The following is a 7,306-nucleotide window of genomic DNA, read 5'->3' as shown; positions in this document are numbered from 1 at the left end:
GCCATCTTGGATTTAGAAATAAGTGTCATATTCGTAATTAGCAGCCTCAAATATCCCGAAAATTATACCCATTATGCATTGACTTACAATTATATGGACGTCGGGTCCGCGCTAAAAAGTGTCCGCACTTTTAAGGCGCTAAAATCGTATACAGAGCGCGACACTCCGCTTTAGTCTTCATTTGTTCTACTGACAGCGCGATACTGCGATGACATTCCAATTTAAATTTCGAATAGGTTGACTTGGGACATTTTTTTCGTGGTTTTTGTATTAGACCCGTCGTCCATTTATTTGTAAGTCAATGCCATTATGCATTTATTTGAAAAGTCGTGTTCGCCATCTTGGATTTAGAAATAAGTGCGATAGTCATTGACTTACAATTATATGGACGTCGGGTCCGCGCTAAAAAGTGTCCGCACTTGTAAGGCGCTAAAATCGTATACAGAGTGCGACACTCCGCTTTAGTCTTCATTTGTTCTACGGACAGCGCGATACTGCGATGACATAACAATTTAAATTTCGAATAGGTTGACTTGGGACATTTTTTTCGTGGTTTTTGTATTAGACCCGTCGTCCATTTATTTGTAAGTCAATGGCGATAGTCGTAATTTTTTCTTGTCTGGTTGTCATGGTGACGACAATTTGTTGATTATATGTATTGTGTCAAGTAAAAAGTTGACTTTATTTGCGGAAAGTAATTATTAGCAATTTGTGATACCCGAAATGAACATAGTACAGCATCAGGGACCAATTTTCGAAATTGGTCCTCAATTGACGGAGGTATCTGAAAATATACATACAGCCGAACGTATAACCTCCTCCTTTTGTTTAGGAGTCGGTGAAAATACTATGATCATCATCAACGCAAACAATTAAATATAAAATAAAGTAGTACAACTACTGTTTGTCCAAATACAACGAAGTCAAGTAAAACAAAATTACTATTGTTTCAAAAGAAAGTCATCGAGACAGTAGAATTCATTATCCAATAAAAGGAGTTTTAGTCGGCTATTAAACGTTTCGTCGTTTATAACACTTTTCTGGCTTGTGGGTAGATGTTCGTAGAATCGGGGATTTATCGTATCGGGGATTGTTCGTAGAATCTATTACCCACGGATTTCTCGTTGCAAGTTCGGTATGGTGGGCAACCGATTTTAGTTTTCCAGCGTTTCGCAATATCATAGATGTAATGTGAGTACGTAGTCATTATATGGCGGCATTAAAAACTGACCAGTAGTCACTCATCCCCCTGTCGGAGCATGGCATGATCTACCTTGACAAACTTGGAAGGCGGTGGTTCGAAGAGCGCTTGTATGTGTGGTATCTCTCCACAGACAATGGCATATCTTTTGTTCTGCCCTGCGTGTCCCTACACCTGCACACTCGAAGACCTGTACAACATCACTGTTAGAAGAAGTTTAGTAGCAGTAGAGCTCCTTGTAAAGTAATTCGTCCAGAGAAGTACTGCCACCTTACCTATTTCTGCCACCAAGCTGTAATGTCAGCATTACTGTGTTCCGTTTTTGGAGAGTATGGGTGCTGGTGAAATTACAGGCACATGGGACTTCTCAACTTATGTCTCAGGGTGATGGACGCAGTGGCAGTGCCCCTCAGATCTGTGCGATTTGGATGGACAGGCGTGTAGCTTAGATGGTAAGCTACAGGCGCTGGTTCGTCCCGTCACTTGATAAAATAAAAAAAAGAAGATCGAAACTACAAATCGTCTGTGTCACATATACAGGCCTTACAAGGGGGTCTCTTCTTAGCTTCGTTGAAAAGACATTATGCGAATTCTAAAATACTGGGACTTGGGAATAATTAAGTACGGACCTTGCCTATAACTATAAATAAATATGTATAAATATATATAAATAAATATGTACGCGTGTAAAATAAAAATTCTGTACGTCGGCTACCGCCCAGCAATATACCCCTACCGGCCTCATTTTTTGAAAGTTTTCTATAGAAATATACCTAATAAACGACATAATTTAGGATATAATTTAAATAATGGTCACCCTACGTTATTTATAGGTTTCAAGCACAATCGTTAAATAGAGAAGCGGTGGGAAGTCGAACTGTTTACGATATTCCCGCTATTGGCGGTTACAGCGTTGATATGTATTTATTGCCGTAGTTTGATTGAGTTTATGTATAAAGTGTAAATATAAAGATACACGAAAATGTTGGAAAAACGAGCTCTCGAAGACAAAAAATACACATACGGGCACATTTAGCGAAACACTAGCAAAAACCCCAAAACAAGTCTGGTCGGTCTTTTTTACTTTTAATTTTAGATCTAATTTGAAAATACAAAATTAGTTGACTGTCGTTTTTTTTTCATTTATTCGTTTATTCGTTTTTATTCGTATTTATTCGTTCGTTCGTTTTAGTTGAAAAAGTTTTTTTATTTGTTCAAATTTGATTTAATCAATGTTACACTGCTACAATTTCAAAATTTTCAGCTGTTTCTGCTTTGTCGCAAAACGTAAAAAATGCATTGTATTTAATTTCGGTGTTTTTCAATAAAACTTGACTAAGTCGATGTTAAAAGATGTTAATTTAATTGATACTTTGCATATAATTTTTATTTATTTACTTACAAACGTAACTATTTTATATTATCACTTCTTTGTTCAGCTAAGTGTGCCGGCGGCGTGTGTATTTTTTCTCCCAATAGTTTGTCGTCGATTTTGACAGATGGTGTAGAGCGACATTCGAATGGTGACCAAGTGGTTACAGAAACGTGGTAAAGTTCTATGACGTGCCTCGACTATTACCAACGAAACTATTACAGAAAAGTAATAACTTAGAGAGTTTGATTTTAAACGCGATTGCATCGCTACACTTGCGATTTAGAGGAAATGCAAATGCGAGACTGCATCGATGAAGTCGCGCGTGTGTGCAAAGGCAGACGACAAGCGACTGCATCACTCCTGCATGGCGTTTGCATCGCTGCTAAAAACTGCCGTATATAACAGCTCCTAAAGTAATAATCATCTTGCAAATATTCCAATTTGAACAGAAACATAAAAAGAATTGTTTAATTTGTGCCAACTGGTAAAAGATACGATCAACAGGAGTTGTTGGTTTTTATTTCTGAAACTCTCCAATAACGTTCACGCGTTTTATATGGGGAAATTATGCGTTACGCGTCTTGATTGTCGGATAAAACTGTCAGGCATTTTGTATATTCAATATTAAATGAAAATGTTGTTCATGTAGATTGAATATGTTATATCCCATCCTCAATAATAAAGTGACATGATTAGAAAAATAATTTCTTTTTGTGTAATGCTACGCGATTCGTGAATCGATTTTGATGATTTTTTTTTGTTTGAAACTGATGTACCCAGTATTGATCCTATTTAAACTTGAAGAAAATATTTCACCTCTAAGGGAGGCAAATTAGGGGTGAATCCGGTTTTGCGCACTTTCTGTAACCGATTGAAATAAAACTTGGCAAATATATTTATAATTCCACGAATTTTTGAGGTCTTTTTTATATAAAAAAGGTTCAATTATTATTTTCCATCTCCTGATATCCAACACTGTGCCGTACGTCTGGGTCTAAATACGAGTAAATTCGATATGAAAAGCGTAATATTTAACTTTATTTCGTACGTTTTTATATAAATTAATTCCCATAAACTGTCTTTTTATTGATGGAGCGATATTATGCCTTCTTTAACCAATTTCTTGCCTCTCTACCACTGGTAAATGCGAGACGTTAAAATGTCGCAAATGGGGACCACCATAAACGTATGGAAAATTCAAATTGCACCGCTTACCTCGTGTACAACGTTTGCGAGCGTACACAAGCGCTTGTAGAGTCCGTTCTACAAAATTAATGAATTGTCAAACCCAAGGTGGCAAGCCCAGTCGATTTAGCCGAGTGGTCACTCCACCACCAAACGGATTGCACCACTTTGTTTGACGAACAGGGTCGTTTCGTTTAATGGTTGCTCGCACGCAACTTGTTCTTTTAAGCGTTTTAGTTGTTGATTTATAAGATTGTTCTTTTTTTTTCATTCGTCTATTGCCTCCGCTGCGGTTAACCGTGATTTTTAGAAACAAATGAGGTCTTGATTATACATTCTTTATTGCACCCAATAAATGGAACTGAAGGTGAACAAAAGTGGACTTGTCTCTAAAAGAGATCTCTTCCATCGAACCCAGTAGCAGTAGTAGCAGTAGAGCTCCTTGTGAAAGAGTTAATCTAGGGTAGTAACCTTACCTATTTCTGCCAAGCAGTAATATCACCATTAAGTACTGTGTTCCGGTTTTGAAGGGTAATGGTGCTGGTGAAATTACAGGCACATGGGACTTGTCAACTTATGTCACAGAGTGACGGGCGCAGTGGCATTGTCCCTCGGGGAGGCGTGTCACTTACCACCAGGCGTGGTAAATTACAGACCAGACTTACCACCACCTGTTCGTCCCGTCGCTGAATATATCGGATAATTATCGAAGAAAATAAATATCTTGATACTTTCGAATCCTGATTTAAATACAAAATGATATTTCTTGTGACCGCTAGGGGAGTACAATTTACCATACAAAATTTGTGAAGTAATTTACAAAATCGCCAGCGGTAAATGTCACTGTGATAGTACATTGTGTGGGCGGTAAATAAGAAATTACTAACGAGATATTGTTAGAAGCCCGAAGGCGAAGCTTTAATGACCCGAGATTTGTAATTTTACAGCCCGTGCTACATACAAAGTTATTCACTTCATTTGTGAGGAAATAGATACAACGATAATTTATTCCATGTATGAATGGCTATCGCTTCTAACTGAAATAAATTTAGTGAAACATGATTAAATTCCAAATGTTTAGTTTTCATTTATACTTGAAGCATTGACTTACAAATAAATGGACGACGGGTCTAATACAAAAACCACGAAAAAAATGTCCCAAGTCAACCTATTTAAACGTAGTGACGTGTAAAGGAATATGAAAAAGCTAAAACGTTGAATTTAAATTGTAATGTCATCGCAGTACTGTCTAATTTTGCTTGCTTCGCCGTCAGTCGAACAAACGAAGACTAAAGCGTGAATGACGCTCTGTATACGATTTTAACGCCCTATAAGTTCGGACACTTTTAGCGCGGACCCGACGTCCATATAATTGTAAGTCTATGACTTGAAGTATAAGTTCGAGCATAAAAACTTTTCGCTTGATCTTGACGTAAAAAATCCATAGGGCGATAATGTAATGCATATACCCGTGGGCATAATTTAGTGCATTACGGTCGACTTTGCCAGTCATGACTCTGTTTACGAGCAAATGTGATGAAAACCTTGTTAAAGGCACTATTACTTTTCAATGAACTTTCCGGAGTAACCTCTCCTGAATGACTAAAAAGCACCCCGTTGTGTAATTTAATGTGGCGAATGCGTAGCGAGCGACTACAGATAAGCTCTGCGGTATTTACATTATGAACGCCCTGATGCCTGCCATGCGTTCGTGCCATTTGCTGCGAATTGATCATATGAAAGGGGTCGGTTCATAATTCAACAAAATTGACCGAAACTTTTTTGCGGGCACAACGACTTCAATCGATAGACAAGAACATACACTGAACTACATGTTCCAAACAAAACACTATCAATTAGTGATATTGTTGTGTATATGTAGTGATCGAGATTTCCAATGATATTCATCCGTAGTTAGGGAATTAATCTTAGAATAATAACGCATAGAAACCTAGTCCGCACACGCTAAGTGAGGTAAATTGAAGCGCGCCAAAAGGGCCTACACGAGCGGGCGGGCCTTCAGTGCTCAAGGTCAACTTGCACCGCGAACAGATCAAGAATTTTAGCTAAAACTGACGAAATGTGCGGTAAATGAGTGTAAAAATACGACAGACAAACATAAAATAGATACTAACATCACATTCCACAAGGAAGTAACGCGTTTCAAATTATATTTTTATATAAATATTCACTAAAACCGAAAATTAAGCTACTACTAAAACTAGCCTACATGAATTTGATTTTTGCCTCACTTGTGACAGTTCGTTTGATATGAAACTATCATTCTATGCGTTATTATTCTAGAAATTAATGTAAAACCCCTGGCAACGTCGATATTATACATCGAGAACCACTTGTTTAACTTTTGACAGATCGAATTCTAATCAATTAGTGATGTCCTTACGCATTAGATTAGATTAGATTTTTCATAACGATTTTATTTATTAAGAAGTTTTAATCGTGAACGTAAACGGGTTCAAAAAAGAAGATATTGTCTGATTGGAATAGTGACGTTGCGTTTTACAATTTGTGTACTCAAGAATTAATAATTAGTGTTAATGTGGATTCAAGTGATGATTCACGTTCATATGGAGAAGAATCCGATTGTTCATTATAGTAACGGCGAGTGCCAGAAGCGAAATTATCTGCGTTTCCGAACATGTTTTCTAGTCAAATTATATTATAGTTACTATAATATTAGGATTAGGGATATCCTTTTTTGATATTAAAATACATTGACTTACAATTATATGGACGTCGGGTCCGCGCTAAAAAGTGTCCGAACTTATAGGGCGTTAAAATCGTATACAAAGCGTCATTCACGCTTTAGTCTTCGTTTGTTCGACTGGCAGCGAAGCAAGCAAAATTAGACAGTACTGCGATGACATTACAATTTAAATTCAACGTTTTAGCTTTTTCATATTCCTTTACATGTCACTACGTTTAAATTGGTTGACTTGGGACATTTTTTTCGTGGTTTTTGTATTAGACCCGTCGTCCATTTATTTGTAAGTCAATGTTAAAATAACAAAAAAATATCCAATTATAATCAACATTTATTTAGTTTCATTTACGTAATGTAATCATATTATGAACAACCAGGTGCTAGATGAACTGAAATTTAGATATACTGGCGTTAACTGAGGTTTATAACATATGATTGTAATAAAAAATGAAACTATAGAATGTAAGTAAGTAATATAAATATTATCCGTTAGTTATATGAAATGAATTGTTATATTAAACAAGTTTATGGGAAATAAAATTATGCCAATCAAGCGTTATGTTCATAATATTTATAAGATAAACTCGAATTTCTACGCGTCTACCTCACCCGCCTCAAAGCCTACGCAACCACGATGCCATAGTGAGGTCAATGGGTTAAATCCTTATTTGGCGGTACCCATATGACTCCTGTTTCTAAGGTTCATTTGTCTAATAGCTATATATCTCGCTAACGATGTATAAATCAAATGGTGGAAAGGCTGTAGAAGCAAGATGCCATAGCCAAGGTTACTAGGATAAAAAACAATAAATACTTGAAG

Source organism: Hyposmocoma kahamanoa, unplaced genomic scaffold (assembly GCF_003589595.1).
Source record: "Hyposmocoma kahamanoa isolate Upper Pololo Valley unplaced genomic scaffold, ASM358959v1 93, whole genome shotgun sequence".
NCBI classification, from domain to species: Eukaryota; Metazoa; Arthropoda; class Insecta; order Lepidoptera; family Cosmopterigidae; genus Hyposmocoma; species Hyposmocoma kahamanoa.
Note: the sequence above shows the minus strand (reverse complement) of the source record.